The sequence below is a fragment of the Petaurus breviceps genome, unplaced genomic scaffold, assembly GCF_028583685.1.
Source record: "Petaurus breviceps papuanus isolate PSGF00001 unplaced genomic scaffold, PetGlider_PUasm1.0 490, whole genome shotgun sequence".
NCBI lineage: Eukaryota > Metazoa > Chordata > Mammalia > Diprotodontia > Petauridae > Petaurus > Petaurus breviceps.
This window is the reverse complement of record NW_027186352.1, coordinates 13,703,504-13,730,099: the sequence shown is the minus strand read 5'-3', so window position 1 is coordinate 13,730,099 and position 26,596 is coordinate 13,703,504. Positions and strand designations below refer to the sequence as shown.

The 26,596-nt window shown below is 50.2% G+C and overlaps 1 protein-coding gene across 5 annotated transcripts in view; it reads right to left on the bottom strand.

The window, feature by feature from the left end:
* SGMS1 (sphingomyelin synthase 1) overlaps positions 1-24,597 on the bottom strand; it is a 240,172-nt gene extending 215,575 nt beyond the window's left edge. For all 5 annotated transcript variants that reach the window (XM_069101800.1, XM_069101804.1, XM_069101799.1 and 2 more), the window contains exon 1: positions 24,385-24,597. The gene's annotated coding sequence lies outside the window, so the exon portion shown is untranslated. The remainder of the gene's footprint in view (positions 1-24,384) is intronic.
* Positions 24,598-26,596: the final 1,999 nt, after the last annotated feature.

Genomic DNA, 26,596 nt, shown 5'->3' with positions numbered 1-26,596 from the left:
CTGTATCAGCCTGCAAGACATCTTGGGGAGAGGGGAGGAGAAAGAGGGGGAGAACATTTAGAACTCAAAATCTTATAGAAGCGAACGTTGAAAACTAAAAATTAATAATTTTTTTAAAATATTTTTTAAAATCTCCTTCCAACACAACCTGGAGCTGATCGATGGAGCAACCAAGTCTGATTTCAGAGGACTGGTGATGGGAGACGCATAGGGAGGTGGTGCTCAATGGGGCAGAATGGGGCAAACATTTTCAGACCTGGTCAAGGTATATATTTGTGCTGCCTAGCTATGCTTATCTGTGCCAAGGGAAGTATGCCTGGCATAATAAATGACTATGATGGCTAGCTAAATAAAGAATCTGGCATGGGAAGAGAGTTGGGTTTGAGGCCCATTTCAGACACCAGGGGACTTTGGCTAAGTCGCCGCCACTGTTTCCCAGTGAAGAATGCCTGAAATAGCTAACTCGAAAGCAGAAACATTTTGTAAAGAAGGAAGCGTGCCAAGCAGGTCAATGACCAAACGAAAGGCCCCGTTTATCCCCAAAATACTGACAGCAGCATTTTGTGGAGAGTGAAATGCCTGCCCAAGTTATGGAACAGAGATGGCAGGCAGGCCTTCCCACACCCTAGGAACCACAGCATCCAGCCCCAAAGGGCATGAGAAGCAGCTACCCCTCTGCTTGGCAGGGACCAGGGGCTTCTGGGACACTGCCTTTAACAGAGGAGGTCTTAGACCAGCTATCTTTGCTCAATGTTTTTTTCTTTGTTATACAGAGGGCTGAGCTGCCACCATTCCCCAAAAACATCAATAAATAGCCTTCTAGTCTGCCTTGGGCCAAGACTGCAACCGACCTGGGATGGTGGCAGGACCAGGACCCCCACTCCCCCAGGAGCCCATCTCTACCTCCTCTCCCCCCCCCCCCCTCCTCTTCTCCCCCCGCAGCCCATTTCCACCCCCTCCCCCAATACCCTCCTCCTCCCCTTCCCCAGGAGCCTATCTCCATCCCCCACCCCCATATCAGACACTGCCCATTCAGGAGTTGGAAGGCTGGTTCAAGTTTACTCACCAGGAAGCGCCCCACAACTACAGGCCAAAGATGAGGTCTGGGATCTCAGACATGAACAGTCTTGAGACCCAGGACAGTCGAGCTGGACAGGGGCACCCACAGCACCCCCCCCCTTACACATCTGGCTGCCAGCTGTAATGGAAATGCAGATTTAAAGATCTTCCCTGCCCCTAGGCTTAACGTGCACCTGAAGCCTGGGGAGGGAGGCTTGTTTTTCAGTAGATACTTTTTGATTGGCCAGTGAGTCAATAAGGTTGTTACATTCTCTGAGCCAGGAGAAGGCTATATAAGCCCTGATGTGTAGCTTTGTTTTGGGACTCACTTTGAGAAGTGTTCTGTGATTTGATCTGAATTCTGGGAAGCCGTTGTTGAGAGTCCCCCGGCTTTGAAAAACCCAGATGTGGAAACCCAGATGTTGACTGGGTATGGATGTAATGGTTGGACAGTTTGGAAAGCTGTCTACTTGATCTGTTAATGTCTTGATAATTCTGTCTGTATATTTTGAAGTTTGGGGTGCTGACCTTTTTCCCCTGAACAAGGCAAACGATATACATCTGACTGATTAAAGTAAGCTTGTTAACCCATTTTGAGTTGCTTTTCTTTAACAAAGCAGATCCAAGAACCTGTATGGGCAGCAAACCCTGAGGACTTGCTTGGGGTGCTTGCTGCTACAAAATGGCATCAAGAACAGGATCTGCATAGTAAAAGGAAAGTATGGGGACTGGGATAATCGTTTGTTTCCCAGTTGTGGTAGCTGTGACTCTGTGGAGCCATGGACCAGGAGAGAAGAATGGCCTGCATGCAGACTTCACTGAGCTGAGAGCAGGAATGGTGAGCTGCCTGCATCGGGACCTGGGCAGAAGCCAGGAGCGGCTGCCGCCTGCGGGAGGAGAAGGAGCCCAGGAGTTCAGAATTCAGCCACAGGAAAAGATAAGAACTGAGCAGCAAAGGGGCACTGAGTGTGTTTCCTGGCTGCATCCCACAGTTTGGGACCCAGGGGGAGGATGGACTTGTGACTATGGTGGGTGGAATGAAGTGCCTTGGATCCCCAGGGACCCCACCTTGTTGGTTTTGTTGCCCAGCCTCCTCTCTGTGCTTGGAGGCAGGGGCTGGAGCTGTGTGAGGGGAAGGTTACCCCTCCCCCCCAGAGAACTTTATTTGAACTCTTGTTTTGAATTGAAGTGATAATACAATGTACTTACTTTGTGTTTTTTTAAGGGCCAGTGGCCTCTTTGGTAACTTCAGTTCTGTATCTTGAAAATGTGACCTAAGAAATGTTCAGTGCTAATTCAAAAGTAAATTGTCTGTGCTATGGGCATGAAAGATCTTGGGGGCGAATGTAATGGAAATGCAGATTTTAAGATCTTCCCTGCCCCTAGGCTAACATGCACCTGGAGCCTGGGGTGGGAGGCTTGTTTTTCAGTAGATACTTTTTGATTGGCCAGTGGGTCAATAAGGTTGTTACATTCTCTGAGCCAGGAGAAGGCTATATAAGCCCTGATGTGTAGCTCTGTTTTGGGACTCACTTAGAGAAGTGTTCTGTGATTTGATCTGAATTCTGGGAAGCCGTTGTTGAGAGTCCCCTGGCTTTGAAAAACCCAGATGTGGAAACCCAGATGTTGACTGGGTATGGATGTAATGGTTGGACAGTTTGGAAAGCTGTCTACTTGATCTGTTAATGTCTTGATAATTCTGTCTGTATATTTTGAAGTTTGGGGTGCTGACCTTTTTCCCCTGAACAAGGTAAACGATATACATCTGACTGATTAAAGGAAGCTTGTTAACCCATTTTGAGTTGCTTTCCTTTAACAAAGCAGATCCAAGAACCTGTATGGGCAGCAAAACCTGAGGATGTGCTTGGGGTGCTTGCTGCTACACCAGCACCTGTACCTTCTCATCCGGCAGGTCCCCCTGAATCAATAGTCATATTTGCACACCACGACCGGAAAACAGTCCTGAAGACTCAGCTTCAGGCTCCCCCTAACAACATGACAACAATAAGAAGAATGACTCGTTTCTTTTTGTGTTGTTTTTTTGTTTCTTTTTGGAGGGCAACTGGGGTTGTGACTCGCCCAATATCACATGGCTATTTTTTGTGTTAAGTGTCTGAGACTGGATCCAAACCCAGGTCCTCCTGACTCTAGGGACGGTGCTCTATTCACTCTGCCACCAAGAATGGCTGGTTTCTAAAGGGATGTAAGGTTTACAAGGAGATTCCGTCACATCAACCCTTTCAGATAGATGTTGGAAGTATTACTCTACTTTACAGAGGAGGAAACTGAGGTTCAGAGAAGCCCCAGGTCATTTGACTTGACCAAGGTCTCACAGTTAAATAAATGTCACCTGGGATTCAAACCCAGCTCTCAATTAATCAATAAGTTTGTGTTAAGCATTTCTCTGGGTCAGGCACACTGAGCAAAGGAGAGACAAAGAAAAAGCAAAAACCCTCCCTGCCCTTAAGGGCTTTCCATTCTAAAGGGGGAGAGGACATACACAGATCAGAAGGTATAAGAGAAATACAGAAGGTGTAACTAGAGAGGGGGAGGAGGAAAGGAGGGAGAGAGGGCAAGCCAGGCCTGGGAACAGCCAGGGCAAAGGCAGGGAGGGGGGAGAAAGAGGGCCCAGGGGAGGACAGCAAGCCGGCTGCTATGGGTGGATCCCAAAGAGCCAGCTCATGGTGACCTTTAAGTGCCCAGCCAAGGAGGTGAGATCTGAAGGTGAGCTCCTGCAAGACCATCTCTCCAGGTCCTTCAGGCCTAAGGCCTCTAAATGTCTACCCCCATCAAGCCCACACAGGCTAGTTTCACATCTGCAAAATGGGCTGGCTGGTGTCTAAGGACCCCAGCCACTCTCTGCGTGTCCCCATCCACTAAGTCAACAGAGCATGAGGCCCAGAGGAGGAAGCTAGCTGGGCTGAGGCCTGGAACCTGGGGTTGGGGCCTGGGGCCTGGGGCCAAGTGAATCCCCCACCCCCTCACCTCCCCAAGTCCCCAGACAGCCTTCATTAGCCAGTCCGGCCCCTGAATGTTTGGCCAAAGGCCAGAGCAGGGTATTAGGAACAGGTTAGAGCTGAAACCTGAGCCTGGGAGAGCAGAACCAAAGTAGGATTTGGACATGGCCAGAGCAGGGAGAGGAGAAGCAAGGCCTGTTTGGAAAGAAGGGGCTGCCCTACTGCGCAGCCCTGATAGCGGTCCCTAGAAAGCCGACAGTGGGGGCTTCTTTAGAAGGGGAGCCAGCGAGTCCCTGATGGAGCGTGGGTCACAGAACAACAAGCGGCCATCGGTGGCCTGCTGAAGCCTGGCAAGCAGCACCTCTCCTGAACGCCTTGGAGTCTGCCAGACATCCTCCCCACTCTAGAGGAGGGGCCCCTCAGTGTCTCCAAGGGGGGGAGGAGAGGAGGAGGGAACAAGCACATATTTAGCCCCTACTGTGTACCAGGCACTATGCTAAGTGCTGTGCAAGTATAACCTTGCCGGATTGCCACAGCAATCCCGAGAGCTGGATGCTGCTGTTATTCCCCTTTGACAGCTAAGGAAACTGAGGCAGGCAGTGGTTAAGGGACTTTCCCAGGGTCACTCTTCCCCTTATATCTTTCATGCCTTGAGCACTTCCCACTGGCAGCACTTCTCACTGCGGTGAGGGCACCGAGGAGATAAGCAAAGGAAAGGCCAGTGGTCGCTGCCCCCAGGTTCACAGGCTGGTTGGGGACCCTGGAGAGAAGCCCCCCCAGGAGACTGCAGCCAGATCCTGGCCGCAGAGACTGAGGAGCGGGAAAGACGCCACCGTGGGACGCGAAGGGCCTGAGTTCGGATCCTGCCTCACCGCTCAGCCCTGAAGAGCCAGAAGGGCACCGGCCCCACTCCCACTCGGCTATTTCTCTATCTTACCTGACTTGTGACATATAATTAGTTGCTGTTATTATCACTGGGTTCATTGTTCAATCACTTCATTTGTGTTGACTCTTCATGGCCCCATCTGGTGTTTTCTTGGCAAAGACACTTTCTTCTCCAGCTCATTTTACAATGGGGAAACTGAGGCAAGCAGGGCGAACTGACTTGCCTGGGGTCACCCAGCTAGCCAGTGTCTGTGGCCAGATTTGAATTGGGGAAGAGGAAGTCTTCCTGCTTGGAGCCCTGTGCACTATGGCACCACCCAGCTCCCCCAACTCCATCACCTTACTAATGAGGAAACTGCCCCCCAAAAGGGGGTTAATGGACTTGCCCAAGGTCACACAGCTTATGACCTGGAAAGTCAGGATTTGAACCCAGATCTCTGAACTCCAAATCTTTCTCCCTTATCATGCCACTCCCTGGCCCTCTACCCCAATCTGGCCTCTCTTCCCTAACCCAGTAACAACATAAACGTCTCTTCCCCTGCCCCCCGCCTCCCTCCGAAAGCCGTTTTCACTGTGCCAGATGCATCTGGGCTCTTTGCAGCTGTTTGCACATCTTCTCCCTCATTAGAGTGTAAGGTCCTTGAGGGCAGGGGCTCAGTTTCTATCTTTCTTTGTATCCCCAGCATGTAGCCTAGTACCTGGTACACAGAAGGTGCTTAATGAATGCTTGTTGACTGACTGACTTCACCCTGTTAAGTCATTCATTTCTGAGAACCCTGGCCTTGCAGTTAGATGATTTGGGTCTGAGCCCCATGGGCAGCATGGACCAGGAGAAAGGAATTAGGGGACTCTGGGTTCAAGACCTTCCTTGGTCACTGGCATCTGGTGTGACCCTGGTCAAGTCACCTCCCCTCCTTGGCCTCAATTCATCAGGAAGGCTTCATTAAGTTCCTCCTGTGAGTCCCTCCTCCTTCAGTCTCTTTCTCTATCAGAGGAGAGGGTTATCCCAGATAGCCTCCAGGATCCCCTTCCAGGTTAGAGCTAGGATCTTCTGACCTCATCTGGGTGACTTTCCACTTGTGAGACTCAGTTTCCCCATCTGTAAAAGAAAGGACCTGGACTAGCAGGTGTCTAGGGTCTTTCCCAGCTCTCACTCCTCTAATCCCAGCTCCTAAGTGGTTGGATAGAGGGAAAGGACAATGGGGAACAGAACTCCGCAGGGCTTGGAGGCCCCCCCCCACCCGAATGCCCTGGATTCCACCAACTTTCTTTCATCTTCCCGGCCTTTTCCCAGGGACCAGGATGAAAGAAAAATGAAAAATGTCTTCAGACAATGTTATTTCTGGACTTTGCTCCATTATTAACAATCCAGCAGTATTGCTTTCTACTATTTTTTGTTCCGAAAGTAAAATGCTTCTGCTATAAATAGTTAAAAATCCTATAAATACTTGGAGAGCCATGATTTCATCGATGTGGGCACTTTCTCTGACAGCCAGATACCAACCCATTAGCTCCGGTCCACACATGCCCCCCACCAGCTTCAGCCGGCCACCAAGAACCATCCAACCGGCTCCCTGGGGTCCAGAGCACCATTATCCTTCCCATAACCAAGGTTTATTATCAACTCAAATCTAGAGCTGAAAAGAACACCAAAGGCCAGCTGTTCCAAGACCCTCAACTTACAGATAAGGAAACTGAGACTGGAGGAGAGGAAATGGCTTATCCTAGGTCACACGGGAGTCAGAAGCCAAGGTCTACACCAAACACTGCAGCTTGTCCCTCAAGTCCCACAACCAAGAAGTAACCAAGCCCTGTCTAGCTTCTCACATACAACCTCACACCTGACTCCCACGCCCACCATCCCACTTTTTCCCTGACTACTGCAACAACCTCTCAGATCAGTGTCCCAGCCTCATCCGTCCTAGGTCTCCATGCTTCACACAGCTACTAAAATAATCTTCATAAGCCCAGCTCTGACTGCGTTACTCACCCCCTCAAGAACCTTTGATCATTCACTAGCACCTCTCCTATAGAATATGAACTCCTCAGTCTGGAATTTAAAGCCCCATTCCATAGAAAGCTCTTTACTTGCATTTTTCCAAATTCATCATGCCACCTCCCCCCTCTCCCCAGACTGTGCCCTAGACATGGAACCCACTCCTTCCTCACCTCTGAGGCTCAGCTCAGGTGCCAACTCTGCTGGGTGGCCCTTCCTGATGCTTAAGGCTGTGGATGCCATCCACCTCAAATTACCCTCCTGGAGGGTAAAAACAATCTTTCCTTTTGTCTCTTTAAAATTAGAACCCAGCCCAGGGCTTGGACCAAGGTCAAGGCTTAATCAACACTTATTGGATTGAAAGAATAAAAACCAAACAGGGAAACAAATACCTGCCCTCAAAAGGGTTACATTCTAATCGAGGGAAACAACTCTTTGGGTAGGGAAGTGGTGGCCAGGAGGCCCTAGCATTTAGGGAGGGTGAAGGAGCCACAAGGCCACCCTTTCTAAAAGCAACAGTGATGACTGACTGACTGATTGGAGGCGTGGCACAGCTGAAAGACACCGGTTACCCAGTGCTGGGTGGGTTCTCCCCAAGGACGGCGGGGTCACTGGGTGTCTGGCTCCACACCCCTTATGCACCACATGTTTCCCTTGTTCCACCAGCCCCTCAGAGGCCACCTGCTCCAACACTTTCCACATGAAGAAGCAGAGGTAGAAGGAGAGTAAGTGACTTGTCCTTTCATCCTTAACAGTGATGGCTTCTCAACTACACCATTAATGAAACAGGGCTTAGATTGCCACCCAAAGTCTATAAAAATGGGGTCGTCACTTTGGTTCCATGGGATAACCCCTCCAGAATTCCAGCCAACGGGCAAAGGGGAAGCCAGCCTCAGTTTATCCAGACACATCCCCAACCCAGTCAATTTCCTACTGCATGACCTTGCCAAACCAGATGACTCCTTCTGGATCCGGGAGCTGGACTGAGGATGCCTGAGGACCCTCCCAGCCCCACACACTGGGATCCCGGCGCCTGACTCCAGGCCTGGATACCAAGGCTTCCTCTCTCTGGACCGAAAGCTTCCCAGGAAGGAAATCAATGAGCTGAGAGCCAGGAAGCTCTCTGTGCTCCTCACAAACCCCCAGCCCACAAACTCACAGAACCAGTGGGAAGGCCCCGGAGGCTGGCCAGGATCAGAACAAGGTCAGAGGGAGGAAAGAGCAAGAGCCATGACAAGAGCTAGTCCTCACAGAGCCTCAACTCTGCAAAGTGCTTTTTACAGATCCTTCCCACAACCCTGAGAGCTAGGTGCCAGTATGACCCCCGTTTTACAGAAGAGGAAACCGAGGCAGGCTGCAGGCCAGTGTCACACAGCTAGGAGGTGTCGGAGGCCACACTTGAACTTGGGTCTTCCTGGCTCCAGGCCCAGCACTGCAGTTACTGGCCCTCCTCCTGGGCCCAGAAGGAAGGCGAGGCTTCACAGAGGTGGCCAGCCACACCCGCTCTCCTGTAGCAGGTTGCCCATGAACCTGGCTGACATCACTCTCTCCACCTTCTCTGATGCTGGTCAAGGCCAGAAGGGCGCCCCTGAGAATCCTAGCTCCACTCCAGGACCTGCTGCCAGAGATTACTTCTCTGCTGCCCTAGATACCCAAGATCACGTGGCTCTTCTGCTCTCACGGGCTTAGAAGGTATTTAAACAGTCTCCATCCAAACCGGAGCCCACCGGGCTGGCAGGCACTGGGAACAGCAGCATCCATGACACGGGGGACTCCCCCCCCCCATGACAGCTCCCCAGGGAGGGGCAAGAGGGACTGAGCACACCACCCCGGGGCTCCAGCTTCACAGGGATGCTGATGAAGGGGGAGGGGAGGCATGAGGCTGTTGGCCAGTAAAGCCATGAAACCCGAGAGTTAGCAGACCTAGCACCCAGGCAAGTCTGAAGTGGTTTTAAGCTGTCAGATCGCTTCCTTTCCTCATATATTAGATGAGGTTGGACTTAATTTAAGGCTCCTCTGAGACCTAAACGCAGGTGCTATGACCCAAAGGTCACAAAGGCTGTCTGTCCATCAGAACACCCTAAATGCCTTAAAGGCCAGGGGTAAACATCTTCAATGTTCCTGGTAACACAAGTCCACAGTAGGGGCTCAAGAATTGTCTCCTGGCTCGAATCACAGTAGAGAACTAAGTATACAGTGGAGGACTAGTAAATGTTAAGGCCCTAACTTATATTACTTCCACATCTACTCATCCTTCAAGGCCTTGGCTAATACACATGGATACAAGCTAACCAGATGGGCCAGACTCAGGTTGGTGGGGACCTCTTTCTGTCCCTAGAGACCTACCACCCCAGGTTCTCTCCATTCAGCCCCACCCGACCCTGAATCACCCCAACTTTGGACCAAAGTTCCACCCCCTTCCAGAGGATGGGGGGGTGGATCAAGGGGAAGACTTATGTTTCTTTCAAGTTTCTAGTTGTAACTAAAAGTTCTTTCCTGCCCCCCACCCCCTTTCTTCATTGTTCCCTTACTTAAGGAGGCAATGAATGCCCTCAGATTTAGGCTGATCTCCTTCCCCTCCCCCCCCCAAAAAAAATACTTTGTGTTTTCTTTGTATTCTAATCTGGGAACATTTTGTACCAACTGAAGCCTCCTCCTTGGAGGCAGGGGCAGCCTCCTTTCCCTCTGCATACCAGGGCCTGGTACTAGACGCCTGGACAGTCAGTCAAGGAGCCGTTATGAGTCCTTACTGTGTGGTGGGGGCTGTGCATCTGAAGTGAGTGCTTCACAAGCCTGTGAAGCTGGGGGCCATTCAGGGCTCAGGGACTCAGGCATCAGGAGCCCTTCCTGGGTGGGTTTCCTGGGTCCACAGCAAGTCCTCATTCCCCCTCCCCTCACTCAGGAGCTCAGCCTCGAAGAGCTGAAATCCAGCTGGCCCGACTGAGGCAAAGCAGTCCCCGCCTCAGTTTCCCCATCTGTAAAATGGAGCTCATGATACTGTTAGTGCCTGTCTCACAGGGTGTTTGGGAAATGAGAGGCTTTTTTAACAGGGAGTGGGGGACAATGAGAACAGCATCTCTTACTTCTCTCACTGTTAAATGTCAAGCACCAAAATAAACCCTTCACCTTGGCCAAAAGTCCTCACGGCCACCATAGCCTTGACCACACCCCTGCCCCATTCTTAATGTTCCTGATGCTGCTGCCCCTAGGGTGCCACGGACCAGCTGGGAGTGACCTAGAGCCTGGGGGCCACTCTTCTATCTAAAAGCTCCCCTTTCCTTGTGCCTTAATACTTACAGGCAACACCAGCCCTAGAAAGAGAGGTGGGGGGCCACTGATGCCGGGGCCTCAGCCTCACCTTCCAATCAGCATTCTGTTCTTCCAGCCCAGCCCACTCCAACACAGCTCTGTGGTCACCCACCTACGGCCTCCACCTCTGTCCCTAACCCTGACTCTGCTCCCCCTGGCCAGAGCTGGTCTGAAGTAAGCCTGCCTTATGATTGGGCGATTTCTTAAGTCAGTAAAGCTCTCAGGCTGAACCCCAGGTCAACCATACCCCTTCTAGACTTCACAAAGGATGTGGATTTTGTTAAGGAGAAGCAGGAGGGGGTCACTTAAAGCCCAGCATCACGTCCCAATCCAGGCCACAGGCCACAAGCCACTGTCCTTCATCCTCCATCCCCCCCTCTTGCCTTCCTAGTCAATCCTGGGCCCAACTCTTGTCTTTCTCCACCTGGACATACTATAGGCCTGCAAATCACAGACTGCCAATGCAGCCTGCTGTCCCTGAGTTGCCCTCAGAGGACCGCCAAACTGTACATGGAGGGAACCCCAAGAGGTTAAATGACTTGGGGCCGTGGGATGACAGATCGGAACTGGGAGGAACCCAGCCCACTCGTTCTACATAGGAATAAAGAGTCCGGGAGAACTGGGCCAGCCGAGGGTTACAAAGCGACCCAAGTAAGGAAGCAGGCAGATGTCCCAGTGTGTGGAACACTGGACTCAGAGTCAAGAAGCCCTGAGTTCAAATTCAGCTTTGGGAGCTTACTAGCTGTGTGACCCTGGGCAAGATATGCTCAGTGCCTCAGTGTCCCCATCTATAAAATGAACAGAAAATGATACCTACTTCCCAGGGTAATCATGAGAATCCAATGAGATGCACTTATAAACTACTTTGCAAACCTTAAAATACTATATAGATGATAGCAATTATTACTGCTGCTGCTGCTGGGGACAGGATCTGAATCCAGGTGCTAACTCGAGGGACAGAGCTCCTTCCACTAATCCAGGTTACGAGAGAGGTGCATGGCAGGTCCGACTCAGCCCAAGAGAGGAACCATGAGGAAAAGCCACATGGAACATATGCAGGGCTGGAAGGGGGGTGCAGGGGTGGGCAGTCATGCAACAAGCTCAGGAAATCGAGAAGAGGCATCCGGTGCACTGGGTGAGCCCCAGAAAGGATTTACAAAAGGGCCCAGATATGAGCAGCTGATAGGGATGGAAGGCAGGGCTGGGCTGCTATCTGCATTACTGAAGGGGATGATCATGAGCCCACCGAGCCATCAAATCACTCAAGCTTGGCTCTCACCAGAAAATCTGGAACTTTTAATACAAAGCATTTTCTGAAATTCTCCTGGAATTGTTATGATTTAAGCTAACCACCGAATACCGTCCCCTCGAAAAAGGGAAAGGTTCTTAGTTTTGCCATGCCTAGGGAGGACCGTCCATGCTTTTCACTTCAACCCAACACCCACTTATTAAGCACTTCCTATGTATGAAGACTCCTGCTAGGCACTGGGGATCCCCAGATCAGGGACTCTGACCTGTAAACAATCTTAGACCCGCCCATCCTTAAAGACCCAAAAATCAAGGTCCACCAAAGTCACGCCAGCAGCAAAGAACAGCCAACTTCGATAGCTCCAAAATGGACAGTCCTTACCCTCAAGAAACTCCCACTCTACCGAATGATTGGTGGAGTCCTAGGCTTTTACACTGCGAGGAACCTCAGAGACCATCATGCAGTGAGAAGGCAAACCCAGTTAAGAGAATTGTCCAAGGCCACACAGCACATAAGCAGCAATGCTGGGAATCTGAACCCGGGACGTGGTCTATAACGTAGCATTCTTTCTACTCCATCCTCTCCCTTCTGAATGTCTCCTAAGAACCGAAATGCACCTGCCTATTGCTACACACCTCCATCTCTAAGGTCCTTCCAAACTCTGTGCTTCTAGAGGCACACAGGGGCTGAGGAAGCCAATAGGAAGACAGAATCAAAGAGCCCAGAATGAATGCTACAAGCTGGCCCGGAGAGTGCTAGGTTTGTTAGAGGCTTGCATCTCTGCAACAACTCACCTCTTCCACCGAGGATGACCCATTAAGGGGCCGGGCAAGAAATCAAGACCATTACTGTCTGAAGTGAAGTGTAATACCTCCTCCTAAATGCAGCCTGTGGGACGCCAGGAGGAAAAGCAGCAAAGCAGAGGAAAAGGTGGGTTGGAGAGGGAGGAGGTGAACCTTGGGAGAGGTCTTCAGAGAGCCAAGGAAGAGAAGAGAATCAAGGAGGGGAGAGGGGGTCAGAATTGGATTTAGCAAACTGGAAGTCACTAAAGGCAGGAGGGGAGGGCCCAGGGCGAAGAGGGGTGAACTGAGGGGAAGAAGCCAGAACAGAGGGAGAGAATGAGGGTGCAAGAGACGGCAGGGATCAGGGGCAGCCAGGTAGCACAGTGAGTAAGAGCACTGGCTCCAGTGTCAGACTGACCTGGAGATCGAATCCCGGGCTCAGACATTTAGCACCCACCCAGAAACACCTGGCCGTGTAACCTTGAGCAAGTTATTTAACCCCGACTGCTTAATAAAAAAAAAAAAGAGAGACGGCAGGGATCAATCAATGAATGGTTGTTGTTGTTGTTTAGTAACTTCTGCCATGTCCAGCTCTTAGTGACTGACCTCCTTTGGGATTTTCTTGGCAAAGATACTGGGGTGGTTTGCTATTTCCTTCTCCAGTTCATCTTACAAATGAAGAAACTGAGGCAAACAGGGTTAAGTGACTTGCCCGGGGTCACACAGCTAGGAAGTGTCTGAGGCTTTGGTTTGAACTTGGGAATGAGGCTTCCTGACTCTAGACAATGCTCTATTGACTGCACCACCTAACTGTCCGGTGACAATTTACTCAGGGACAATTCTGGGTTAAATCACAGTGGAAGGCACTAAGGACACACAGCAAAGAAACAAGTAGGCCCTGCTCTCAGAAAGCTTATCTTCTATCGGGGTAAACAACATATCTATACAAGTACCAGACCAGACTGATGATTTCACTGATAATACAGTACTCCAGACGCTTGGTACACAGCAGGTGATTAATATAGCTTGTTCCTTCTCCCTGCTGAGAACCTCAGTACCATCCTCTCTGCTCACCACTCTCACTCACCTACTGCCACCCCCATATCCGGTCTGTTGCTGAATTTTGTGGTTACTTTCTCATCTGTGGTATAAGAACCCTTAGTGACACTTGCACAGTCATCTAATTGAAACCCTAATAATTCAGGCCCTTGTAAGTTTCCCTGGTGGACTTCAAGAACAACCTCAAGTCCCACCTTTCACAAGGAAACTTTTCCCAGTGCCTGCCCGGATTGCTTTCACATCTCAGATTCCCTTCTGTTTCCTCAGTATAAATCTTGTATGTTCCCGGCTGTTTGCATTCTGTCTCCATTAGCACATAAGATCCTAGAAGGCAGGAATGAGGTTTTTGCCTTTCTTTGTGCCTCCAGAGCTACCTTGTTGAATGAACAACTGAGAAAGCACATGTTCTGTGTACATGTCACAACCCTCTGACTTTCCTCACTAGGAATACTCTGTGTGTGGAAAAGGCAATAGGCAGCCATGGGGGGGAAGGTCCCAAACTGACCACACAGAGAAAACCAGCATCATGGATTCATTAGCTAGAAGGAACTTCAGGCTTCTCAGTCCCACCAGAAACAATCTCTTTAAAAATAAAAATCACCTCTAAGGTCTTTGTAAACTCAGTGATTCTAGGATGAAGCAGGGGGAAGGAGGAAACTGGGGAAGAAAACAGGAAGATGGAATAAGAGACAAGAAAGAATGCTAACCAGCTAGCAGCCAGATAGCACGTTAAGATTTGCTAAGCACCCTCCTCACAACAACCCTGGAAGTAGATGCTGTTATTAGCCCATTTTGCAGATGAGGAAACCAGTTTAGGACTTGCCCTGAGTCACACAATTAGCGCCTGAGGACAAATTTGGACTCAGGTCTTCCTGCAGCCAGGCCCAGTGCTCTACCCACTAGGTCGCCCACTTGTCTCTAAATCATCTTTGTCTCAATGCCTAGAAACTTTTGTATGTATTTACCAGGTCTGTCAATAATTACAAATCTTACTTAGCAGATAACTTTTCTTATCCACATCAATATTTTTAAATATTTTATTAATAATTACTGGCATTGGACTAGGCCTGGCATTTTACTGGCATGGAGAGCTCTTAGGGAAGAAAGTCCCTCTATCCATTCAGCTGGTGGTCTCAGACAGCTACCAGGGGCAGGGAGAGGTCAAGTGACCCAGCTAGGAAATGTTAGAGAATAGACATGAACCCAGATCTCTAGCCACTAGATCAGGCTGGCTTTAAATTAATAATACTCTAAGGTCTGCATAGACTGGATACACATTTGAAATAGGTAGTAAGAGTATTATTCCCATTTTACAGACAGGGAAACTGAAACTAGGTGTCGTGAAAAATACCTACCTATGGTCACACAGCCACTACGTATCAAAGCTAGAATTGGAACCCAGGTGTCCTGACTCCTGTATCTACTCCAAAGCCCCGCTGCCCACCGTTAGAACATAAATGGCTAGGGGAGCCTGCAGAGACTTCTTCAAAGCTGTATGCCGTGGTACCTAGTGAACTGATAGATTCGGCAACGGCAGGCTATGTGTTGAGCGAGTTTTCCTCAATTGGAGCACATTTAAAGTCACTTTCCCCAAGCAATAATAAGCTTCCTCAGGGCACATAAAAGGTTTGTTAATTGATTAACAGGGAGACTTCCTACTTAAGGGTCAACCCTTCAGGAAAGACAACACCAGCCTCCAAACTATCTGCAGGGGGCATTCTGTTCTTCCTACCCTCCCTCAACCTCTGTCTGTCTGCACACACACACACACCCTTTTCAGACAAGGAAAGGGCTGGAATTATTATCAGATGATGATATCCTAAGAATTATGGGAGGCACTCAGCAAAAAAAGAAAGATCATTTCCCAGGTAAAATCTGCCATCTGTCCACCCATCTATATTAGCCCTGCCCACATGAGCCCCAAGATTTTCAGGGACTAGAGGCTCTCTCCAAGGTCACCAGAAGCCCCACCAGCAGACAGCTGTTACTCCCTGAGGATTCATTATTTTATGCAACTCAATCCAACTGAACAAGCATTGATTAAGCCCCTACTATATACTAGGCATGGAGGATGCAAGCAGAAATAATCACAGAAACTGCCATTCAGGTGGTCCAAAAACACAGGGCTCCTTGTTACCCATACTGTCATTGTTCAGTGATGTCTGACTCATGACCCCAGTTGAGGTTTTCTTGACAAAGATACTGGACATGCCATTTCCTTCTCCAGTGTGTCCCTATTTTACAGATGAGGAAACTGAGGCAAACAGGATTAAGTGATTTCTTGTTAGAACAACCTTTTCAAAGATACTTTGTCTGAGAGCAGCATGGGGGAGTGCTAGGGTTCCTAACCTTTTGAATTAAGGGGTCATTGACACCTCTGGCAGTCAGTGGCCAAGTCTATGCACCCCCTTCTCAGAATCCTGTTTCTAAATGCACAAAAATAAAATGCATGAGATGACCAAGGAAATCAATTCTACTGAAATATGGTTGCTAAATATTTTTACAACAAATTCATGAACTACAGGTGAAGGATTCCCAATGTAAAAGAAAGCTGACCTGGGTCAGGCAAATGGGAGTTGGAGTGCAACCTGTCACATGACCCTGACCAAGTCCCTCCAGCTCTTGATGCCCCCAAAGGACAACAGTTGATAATCTGGGCCATCTCCCAGGGACTTTCTACACCAAGGCAAGCGCAGGTCCAGAACCCACCCCCCAAAAAAATGTTTTTTTTTCCTTCCTTAATCAACCACCGAGCATTTATTAAATACCTACTATTTACCAGGCACTGCACTAGATGCTGGGAATAAACACAAAGAACTGAACATTTCTAACATGGAAGGCAGTGGAGGGCAGTATTTGAAGCCAAATACTGGGTTCAAATCCTGGCTCTGCTTCTTACCCATGAGACCTTGGGCAAGTTACCAGCCCCGAGGTCTCAGCTGGGGCCTTTCCTGCTGCTGCCTCACATGGCAGCTTAAGGCTGGCAAGGACGATACATACGCTATTCCACTTGAGCCTCCTAACAACCTTTGCTGTTTGGTCATGCCCAACTCTTCATGAGCCTACTTGGGATTTTCTAGGCAAAGATACTGAAGTGTTTTGCCATTTCCTTCTCCAGTGTGTCCCCATTTTACAGATAAGGAAACTGAGGCAGACAGGTTAGATGACTTGCCAAGGGTCATAAACAGCTAGCAAGAGTCTAAGGTCAGATTTGAACTCATGAAGATGAATCTTCCTGATTCCAAGTCCAGTGCTCTATCCACTTCACCACCTACCTGCACTGTGAGGTAACCCATTTTAAAGATGAGGAAAGCAAGAGAGAGGCAGAGCCAAGATGGCAGAGTAAAAGCAGGAACTTGTCTGATCTCCTGCTCCAACCACCTCCAAAACCTGTAAAATAGGACTCTAATCAAATGTTAGAGCTACAAAATCCACAAAGTGACAGAGGAAAACAAATCTGCTGCTGAAGGCAACCTAGCAGGCCACCAGGAAGGGTCTATCGCACCAGTCTGGGAGCCGAGCACAGTCCAGCATAAGCTGCAAGCTGTGTGGTCCCAGACCCAGGGCGGCCCTGACCAGCAGCACAGACCAGTCAGAGCAGACTTCAGGAGAGTTAATCTCCAGCAGCTGTGGCAGTTTCCAGACTTAACACCAAAGGGAAAGTAAAAGGTCAGTAGGGAACTCTGCTGGAACCCCGTTACAGAAGAGTGCAGTCTGGCCCCTGCCCCAGGGGTGAGAGGTGGTGACAGCAGCAGCCGCTTGGCTACCTCTGGAGCTCCTGGCCTACAGATCGGAGGGAGACCAAGCAACCATTTAGAGGATAATTGCTCTTGCTTGGACCAGCTTGGATCTGGGTCACAGTCTTGGGGGAGGTCCTACGGTGAGTGTGCCAGAGAGTGTGGTGGCTGTAAAGGGGGCACCCTCCTCATAGTTCTGACAACTGTGAAAACCCCAGTAACTTGGGACACAGCTCTCTCCACTCTGGAAGCAGAGTTCTGCCATGGCAAAGAGCTTAAAAGTCAAGTCACTGGCTGGCAAGATGAGCAAGCAGAGGAAGCGCAATCAGACCACAGAGTCTTTTTTGGGGGACAAAAAGGAACAAAGCATGGAACGGGAAGAAGACAACAAAGTCAGAGCTCCTACATCAAAAGCTTCCAAGAAAAATATGAATTGGTTACAGGCCATAGAGGAGCTCAAGAAGAATTTTAAAATCAAGTAAGAGAAGTGGAGGAAAAACTGGGAAAAGAAATGAGAATGATGCAGGAAAATCATGAAAAGTGAGTCAACAGCCTGCTAAAGGAGACACAAAAAAATACTGAAGAAAATAACACCTTAGAAAATAGACTAACCCAAATGGCAAAAGAGGCCCAAAAAGCCAATGAGGAGAAGAATGCCTTAAAAAGCTAAATTGGCAGACAGAAAAGGAATTTCAGAAACTCACTGAAGAGAATAATTCCTTCAAAATTAAATTGGAGCAAATGAAAGTAAATGACTTTATGAAAAATCAAGATATTATAAAACAGATCCAAACAAATGAAAAAAATAGAAGGCAATGTGAAATATCTCATTGGAAAAACCACTGACCTGAAAAATAGATCCAGGAGAGATAATTGCCCTAATATTCTAGAACCAGAGGGCAAAAAAGAAATTGAAAGAATTCACTGATTGCCTCTTGAAAAGGATGCCAAAAAGAAAACTCCTAGAAATATCATACCCAAATTCCAGAGTTCCCAGGTCAAGGAGAAAATATTACAAGCAGTCTGGAAGAAACAATTTGAGCATTGTGGAAACACAATCAGGATAACACAAGATCTAGCAGCTTCTACATTAAGGGATCCAAGGGCTTGGAATATGCTATCCCAGAGGGTCAAAGCAACTAGGATTAAAACCAAGAATCACCTACCCAGCAAAACTGAGTATAATGCTTCAGGGGGAAAATATGGTCATTCAATGAAAAAGAGAACTTTAAAGTATTCTTGATGAAAAAACCAGAGCTGAACAGAAAATATGACTTTCAAATACAAGAAGCAAGAGAAGCATGAGAAGGTAAACAGGAAAAAGAAACCTTAAGGAACTTATTAAAGTTGAACTATTTGCATTCCTATGTGGAAAGACAATAACTGTAACTCATGAGACTTTTCTCAGTATGAAGATAGTTGAAGGGAAGATGTGTATATATATGTATACATACATATATGTGTATATATGTATACATATGTGTATGTATGCATATATGTGTGTATACATGTGTGTATGCATATGTGTGTATAAGAGGGTGTATGTGTGTATAAATACACATGTGAGTGTGTGTATATATGTGTACAGGTATACATAGACAGACGGCACAGGACCAATTGAATAGGAAGGCATGATACTTAAAAGGTGAAATTGAGAGGTTAGAGAGGAATATAATGAGAGGAGATCGGGAGAGATAGAATGGGGTAAATTATCTCATAAAAAAGAGGCAAGAGAAAACTTACAATGAAGAAGAACAAGAAGGTGAGAGGGGATTGGTCAACCTTACTCTCATTGGATTTGGCTTAAGGAGGGAATAATATACACACTCAATTGAATATCTTACTGTACAGGAAAATAGGGGGGAAGGGGATAAGAGGGGGGATGATAGAAGGGAGGGCAGACTGGGGGGAAGGGTAGTTAGAAGCAAACACTTTTGAAAAGGGTCAGGGTCAAAATCGAAAACAGAATAAGTTGGGGACAGGATAGGATGGAGGAAAATATAGCTAGTATTTCACAATATAACTACTATGGGAACGTTTTGTATAACTACACACGTATAACCTATATTGAATTGTTTATCTTCTCAGTGGGGGTGGGTGAGAAGGGAGGAAGGGAAAGAATCTGGAAATCAAAGTTTTAAAAACAAATATTTAAAAAAATTGGCTTTTACATGTAACTGGGAAATAAGATTAGACAGGCACTGGGGTGTAGAAATCCATCTTGCCCTACTAGAAAGTTAGGAGCTATGGGGGACAATATAAGAGAGAACAGATTGGGGGAAAGGGTATTCAGTAGGCTTGCTATCTTGGGGTGGGTGGTAGGGGAAAGACAGGGAGGAAAAATGTAACTCAAAATCTTGTGGAAATGAATGTTGAAAACTAAAAATAAATAAATAAAAGATTTTTTTTTTTTAAAGAAATCAAGGCTGGGAGGGATTGAGTGTCTTGCCTAGGGTACCCAGGATGCCGGGATACTTTTAAGATCCTAAGGTACCTCCCCACACATTTTGTCCAAAAGAAAAAGAAAAGATCTTTTCAACACAAATGCTCTCCTGGTAATACCATATGAGAGAGTACCCTGAAACACCACCATCCCTAAGGAATCTAAGTTTTGAGAAGCAACAGGCAAAGCTGAGACTCCAAGCAGGACCAAGTCAACTCTAGTTATTTTAACACTTAACTGGATCCTCACACCAGCCCTGGAAGGGAGGTACAATTATCATCCCCACTTTTCAGATGAGAAAACTGAGGCAGGCAGAGGTTAAGTAAATTGCCTAGGGTTATACACAGCTAGTGAGAAGCCCTGAGAGGATGCTGGGCAAAGTTCAGACAAGAACTGAACAGATGAGAAAGGGAAGGGCTTTGAGAGCCATTCACTGGAGATGGTCGCAGAAATGCACGTGAGTCCTGAAGTATTAGTTTGAAACTCACTATTTGGAAATAGGAAAAAAAAAAAAAACTGGTTCAGTGGAAAGTGCTGGGCCTGGAGTCAGGAAGACCTGAGTTCAAATCCAGCCTAAGATATTCACTAGCTGCATGTCACCCTGGGCAAGTCATTTAACCTGCCTACCTCAGTTTCCTCATCTGTAAAATAGCTAATAATAGCACCTTGTACCCTGGTTTGTTGTGAGGATCAAAAGAGATAAAAATTGTAAAGCCCTCTGCTCAGGGCCTGGCACTTAGTATAAATGTTAGCTACTACTATTATTAAACCAAACATTTATGCTACAATTTTAAAACAGCTCAACCAAATCAACCAACAAACATTAAGGGCCTACTATGTGCCAGGCACTGTGCAAAATATGGGGATACAAAAAGGGCAAAAGACAGGCCCTGCCCTCAAGGAGCTAACAATCTAAAGGGAGGAGACAACATGCAAACAAATAAATATGAAGCAAGTTCTACAGGTGATAAATAGGAAAGAATTGAGAGCAGGGAGGGCAGGAGAATTAAGAGGGGCTGGGGAAGGCTGCTAGCAAGAATGGGACTTTGGCAGTGACTTACAGGAAGGCAGGGAAGTGGTGAAGGCTGAGGCAGAGCTAAGGAGGGAAAGCATAGGGGCCAGTCAGAGAAAATGCCTGGAGTTGAGTTGGAGTGTCTTGTCCATGGAACAGCCAGGAAGCCAGGGTCACTGGATACTGGGGTGGGGGGCCCAGGATAAGGAGTAAGGAGACTGCACAGTTAGGAGGGGCTGGATGATAAAGAGCTTTGAATACCAAACAGGGCATTCTGTATTTGATCCTGGAGGCCCCGGAAGCCACAGGAGTTTAATGAGGAGAAGGGTAACATGGTCAAAGTGGTACTTTCAGAAAATCTTTTTGGTGGCTGGATAGAGGGAAGTCTGAAGTAGGGAGAGGCTTGAGGCAGCTGACCCGCCAGCAGCTACTGCAAGAGTCCAGCCACTGGATGGAAACAGACTAAACTGCACCAGAGAGTGAGCATGGGAGGTAAGAAGAGGGCATATGGAGAGCACAAAGGTGACACCAGCCAGCCTTGGCAACAGATGACATATGTGGGGGGAGAGGGCCAGGATGATTTGCGGGACTGCTAGGAAGGTAGAGGGGGGAGGTTTTGGGGAAAGATGCCTACTGGCCACCCAGTTTAAGATGTCTGAAAGGCAGTAGGAGATTGGAGGTCAGCAGAGAGACTGGGGCAGTCTGGGTAGAGTTAAGAATCAGCAGCACAGAGACCAAGGCATAGTATGTAGTATGGAGAAGAGAAGAGGGAATCAGACCAATAGACCATAAGCTTCCTGAGGGCAGGGCCTGGCTGTGGATTTGCTAGCACAGCTGTAGTTCAATGAGGTCCCCATGACCCCTTGGCAAAAATACTGGAGTGGTTTACCATTTTCTTCTGCAGCTCATTTTGCATGAGGAAACTGAGGGAACCAGGGGTAAGTGACTTGCCCAGGGTCACACAGCTAGTAAGTGTCTGAGGCCAGACTTGAACTCAGGAAGATGAGTCTTCCTGACTCCAGGCCCTGAACTCAATGAGAACACACCAGACAGCCATGACTCTGGACTCCTTCCTCACTTGTCCCAAACTAAAAACAAGGCAGCAAAGACAGAGGAGGGGATGGCCTGTGACTGGGTTCCACAAAAGTCTGTCCTTTCTCTTGCTCTCTTCCATAGGGAGGCCCTGCCTTCTCAAAGCAGGAGATGGGCCAGGTACATTGGGGGCCTGTGGGGAAAAAGCAATGAAGATGCTGAAGGCCCCAGAGCCCAGGAGAGGCAGAAGAAAAGAAGCAAATTCAAACTGAAGGCCCTGGACTGGGAGGCAGGCCAGCCAGTCTCAACAGCTGCTACGTTAGAGCTGGGTCAAGTCACTTACCTCCTGGGCCTCCCCTTCCTCTCCAGTCATTCAGTCAGTCAAGAAGCATTTACTAAGCACTGTGTGTCAGGTGTAATGCTAAGCCCTGGAGACCGAAACGCAGCCACATGGTCTCTAATATCAAGGAAGGAAGTGCCAACAACTATGTGCACACAAGAGATAAACTGAGGAAATGGGAGGCAATCTTGGAGAAAAAGCTGGGGGTGGGGGGAGAACCAGGAAAGGGCTCTGGAAGAAGGCAGGCTTCCAGCCCCAAAGGGCTTTCTAGTTCTGTGTGAGCCTCAGTTTCCCAACCTGCAAGAGACCTTGTACTAACTATATATGATCCCTAAGGTCCTCTTTCCAGCTTTAATTCTTTGAGCCTATGAAATCACTTGACCTCAGTTTCCCCTTCTGTAAAATGAGGAGGCCAGGGACTGGATAACCTCTAAGGCCCCTTCTAGCTCCAAGTCCTGTGATGGCTGGTACCCTGGCACTCTCTTGATTTTATGAAAAGAGCCCTGGGAATGCTGATAAAAACCTGTTCCTGTAGCCCTGCCTGAGTGGGATCTAAAGCGGGGTGGCCCTGTCGGCCCTCAGCGCCACACTGAACCCAACCATGCCAGCACACCATACCACAGGAGGCAAAGGAAGGCAACTTCAGTGCTGGAAGGTTGCCACCTGCTGAATCACCAACATCTCTGGGCTTTCCTTGGCTCGTTCCCATCCAAGGACTGACCAGACAGCAGGGACCCATCCCTTCCCCCCAGGCCCCACGGGCCTCCCCATTCTAATAACCTGGCGGCCCAATAGGGACAGTCATTTACCAGTTTGCAAATGCAAAAGCTGGAGAGCAAGAAGGAGGAAGAGAGAAAAAGAAACGAAAAACTGGTCTTCCGCTGCTCCCAGGCCTCCCTTCTCCTCCTTAAGATTATGTGACACCAGCCGACCGGGGCTGCCACAAGGCAGGAGGCTAGGCAGGCAGGATTCCCAGAGGGCCCACACCTGGACAGGCCAGCCCCTTCCCGCGCCAAGCCCCAAACTACACACACATCGCCCCAAGCACAGGTCGAGCAGAGGGGTTGAGGGGCTGACAGCGGGGAGGAGCGGCTTCTCCTCGTCAGCACCAGCTAGAGACAGGCCTCAAGGCTGGCTGGCCCGCTGGCTGCAGACTCTCCTGCAGCCCGCTTTCCCCGGGCGAGAGCTTTCTCTACGGATTCCTCCAAGCCAGGGGCCTGCCTTCAAAGGCTCCCGCATGCACGCAAGCCAACATCTGGTCCCCACTTGGCGGCCTCCTCAAGCTTCCTCCTGCTCCTCCCCAGCCCTCAGCAGGCAGCGAGAAGGAAAGAGTTAACCAGCGTCAGGCCGAGCCGGGTGGGAAAACCTATCAGCTCCCGCCCCCTGGCACCGAGTACCCCCTAAACCCACCTCACTAGAGCCACCCTCGAGCCTGGGTTGGGGCTGCAGGAGGCGGGGAATTCGAGGGGGCGGGCTGGCACCGGGGCACTGCCCTTGCCAAGAAGCCCTGCCCCACAAGAAGATCCTCCCCACCGGCGGCGGTGGCGGGGGGCCGAGATGGCAATCGAGGTCCTTGGGGGTGCCTACTGCAGCCTGCCCTGATCCGGCTGAGGTACTCCCGGAGCCGGACAGGAAGGGAGCCCAGCGCCCCGGGATCCTCCCTTGTCCGGCTAGGCCTTTTCCCAGTATCGCCACCACCCTCCCTCAAGCGTGCAGCCAACCCGGCCAGGATCCGCCTCCAAGGCCTGGGGGTGTGTGTGGGGTGGGGGAGAATCGGATCTCATCTTCCTCCCTCCCCTGCTCCCTCCCCACCTGTTATGGCTCGGGAAGAGGGGTAGTGGGACTCCCCCACCCCAGACCTGGCTGCCCCGGAATTGACTAAGTAAAACTGTGTTCTATGGGGACATCAAACGGTCCAAAGGCTAGCGTCTCTCCACAACCCGGAGTCCAGAAGCTCGGGGCTCCATCTTTTGGGGTCATGAGGCTGGGGGAAACTGAGAAACACGCAAAGATATGGGCAAAATCTTCTGTCTGGATCTCCTTAAAAATGCCCGCCCCCCCCCCCCCCCCCCCCCCCCCACACTCCACACTTCTTCGGCGTCCCCCCACCCCCCACCCCCGCCAAACAGAGCTGTCTCACGCTAGCCCAGCTCTTACGGCACGCATCACCTCCTTCAAAGGTGTCCACTAGCAACTCGCCCTCAACCTTCTCCCCGCCCTCAACACCCTCTGGGGACCGGACTTGGCGAGGAAGACGCCGGGCGGCCAACCCCACCCCCATGCCCCAGTTTGGGGATCCCAGCCCCCCTCCCTGGCGAGTCTCTGAGCGTAATCAGCGGCGAGGGAGGTGTGTGGCCAAGCCCGGGGGCCCTTCTGCCCCTTCCGCGGGCCAGGGCAGAACGCTTGCCAGCCCAGTCCCCAGCCGTCTGGCCGGAGCTGCTACATTGTATCCTCTCGTACGCCGCCGCCCCCCCCCCCCCCCGTTACAAAGTAGCGAGTTCTTTCCCAGCAGCCCAAGACTCACCGAACTGGGGAGAACCGCTGGCTCGCTCCCTTCCGCTTGCAGAGCGCTCGGGCTCAGCCGGGGACCTGAATCCGGTAAGCCCGCAGCGCTCTGGGTCAGGTTCGGCTCCGACCTCCTGGACCTCCTCGGCGTCCTCCAGTTCCCGGCTTCTTCTACCTCCTCCTCCTCTTCCTCCTCTTCCTCCTCCTCCTCCTCCTCCTCCTCCTCCTCCTTCTCCAGCTCCTACCCTTCTTGCTCGCGGGGGGGAAAACCTTCTAGTCCCTGCCTCCCCTTCTCCTTCTCCTCCTCCCCCACCGCCTCCTTCCCCCTCCGCCTCCCTCCCCTCCTCCGGCTGCTGCCTCGGTAGTGCGAAAGCTTCCGACTTGCAGCCCAAGCCTTGCCAGAGCTGAGCATGCCCAGTGCCGCCGCCCCGCCGGAGCCCAGCCGAGGCTCAGGCTCGCGGGGCGGATTGGGGCTCTCCAGGTTTTCGCTACGGCCAAAGGGAGGGTGGGGGAAACCTGCTGGGGGGCGGGAGGCGAAAACACTGCCCCGAGTTCTACGCGGAGGTCCCAGCCAATGCAGTTAAAGGGATGGAAGGAATGAAGAAAGTCTTCGAGAGTGTTAGACCTTGGAATGCAAGTCAGTACATTGACTTGTGATTCCCTTCCCTGAGCCTGATACTGGGGACGCCAAGGTGGAAATGACTCGAATGCTGCCCTCAAGGAACATACTCTGTCCGTCCAGTTTCAGGCATCTACCGTATTAGGCACTTGTTGACTGATTTGACTGGTGTGAGCTCAGATATGTTTGGTAAGAGACAGGGCTTGAGGAGAGAAAAGGGGATCAGACCGAATGCCCAGGAAACGTTAGCTAAAAGCTCCATGAGGGAAGACCTTGAGGGAGAGGGGACTCCCGAGCTGGAAGGAGAGGAAAAGCCAAGAAAGACTGTGAAAGGCAGGAAGAGGAGGGAGTGCTTTGGAAGGCATCCAAGCCCCTGGGCTGCTGCTTCCAGGCTCATCTCAGTGTCACCTCCTGGTCATCCCCCAAGTGCCAGTGCCGCCCCTCAGGCCTGGCATGTCGTTTAATTGGAATTCCTTCTCCAATAAAATGTGTGGTAGTTGTGGTGGTGGTCAGACTCCACCCCCCACCCCCATTTATTGAACTGGGGCATGAGCTTTGGCTTTTGGCAATGGAGCAGGCGCCTCTCTAGAAGGGACTCCAGAAATTCTAGATTGGTCCCCAGTGCTGAACAACAACCATAAATGCCTTGAGGGCATGCTCTGCCGCGAGCACGCCTGTAGGTGCTTAGGGAATGTTAGGTATGTAAACTGACGGATCTAATCTGGTCTGTTGAAGGAGAGAAAACTGGTCCAGCCAGTTCAGGAAACCACTTGCCCAAGGTCACATAGCCATGGAGCATTGGGAGAGAACTTAACCTGAATCATCATTATCTTGAGTAGTATTTGTTTAGCGCTTTAAGGTTTGCAAAGCGCGGTACAAAGATTATCTCGTCAAAGTAAGGAACTCCCCGAGGCCCAAAGGGTGGCTAACTCCGCGATAAAGACCTGTGTAAAGCCGAGGTAGACTCGCCCTCCAAGCCAACAGGTTCCTTCTCCGCCCAGACGCGGGCACAGGTGACCTCCCGGGGAGAAAATTCGGAGTGCATGGCAAGAACCTGAAGCACCCTGTGGGAGATGTGGGCCGAGTGATTAAGGGCAGAATTTGGGACCTGGGAGACTCGGGTTCAAATCCTGCTTCTGACCTTTACTAGCCTCCAGACCCAGGGTAAATGTTTCCTCGTCCAAGGAAGAGTAAAGATGGTGCTGGGAGCCAGGACCTCCGGTCCTCGGGCGCGGACTCGGGCGGAAAGCTTCGTAAACTTTCTAAGCGCTTGCCCTAATTCCGTCCCCTGCCTCTCCTCGGCGGCCACCCTCGGGAAAGGGTCTCGGGGCCCTTCTGGGATCCCGATTCCCAAGAACGTCTCTAAGCAGGGTCGGTGACGTCGTCCCCTGCTGCTGCTCCTCCCCCTCCTCCTCTCCCCCGCCCTTTCAGGTTCACACCCGTTTAGGGTTTGCTCCCGTCATCCAGCATCCCCCAACTCTCCACGCCCCCCCACCCCAAGCTGAGGTCAAGGGGACTCTCCAGCCTCTACGGCCGCGGCATAATCCCACCCCAGAGCCAGGGGGAAGCTGGGTAAAGAGCTGGGTCAGCGCCCAGGGGAGAGCCTGGGGCG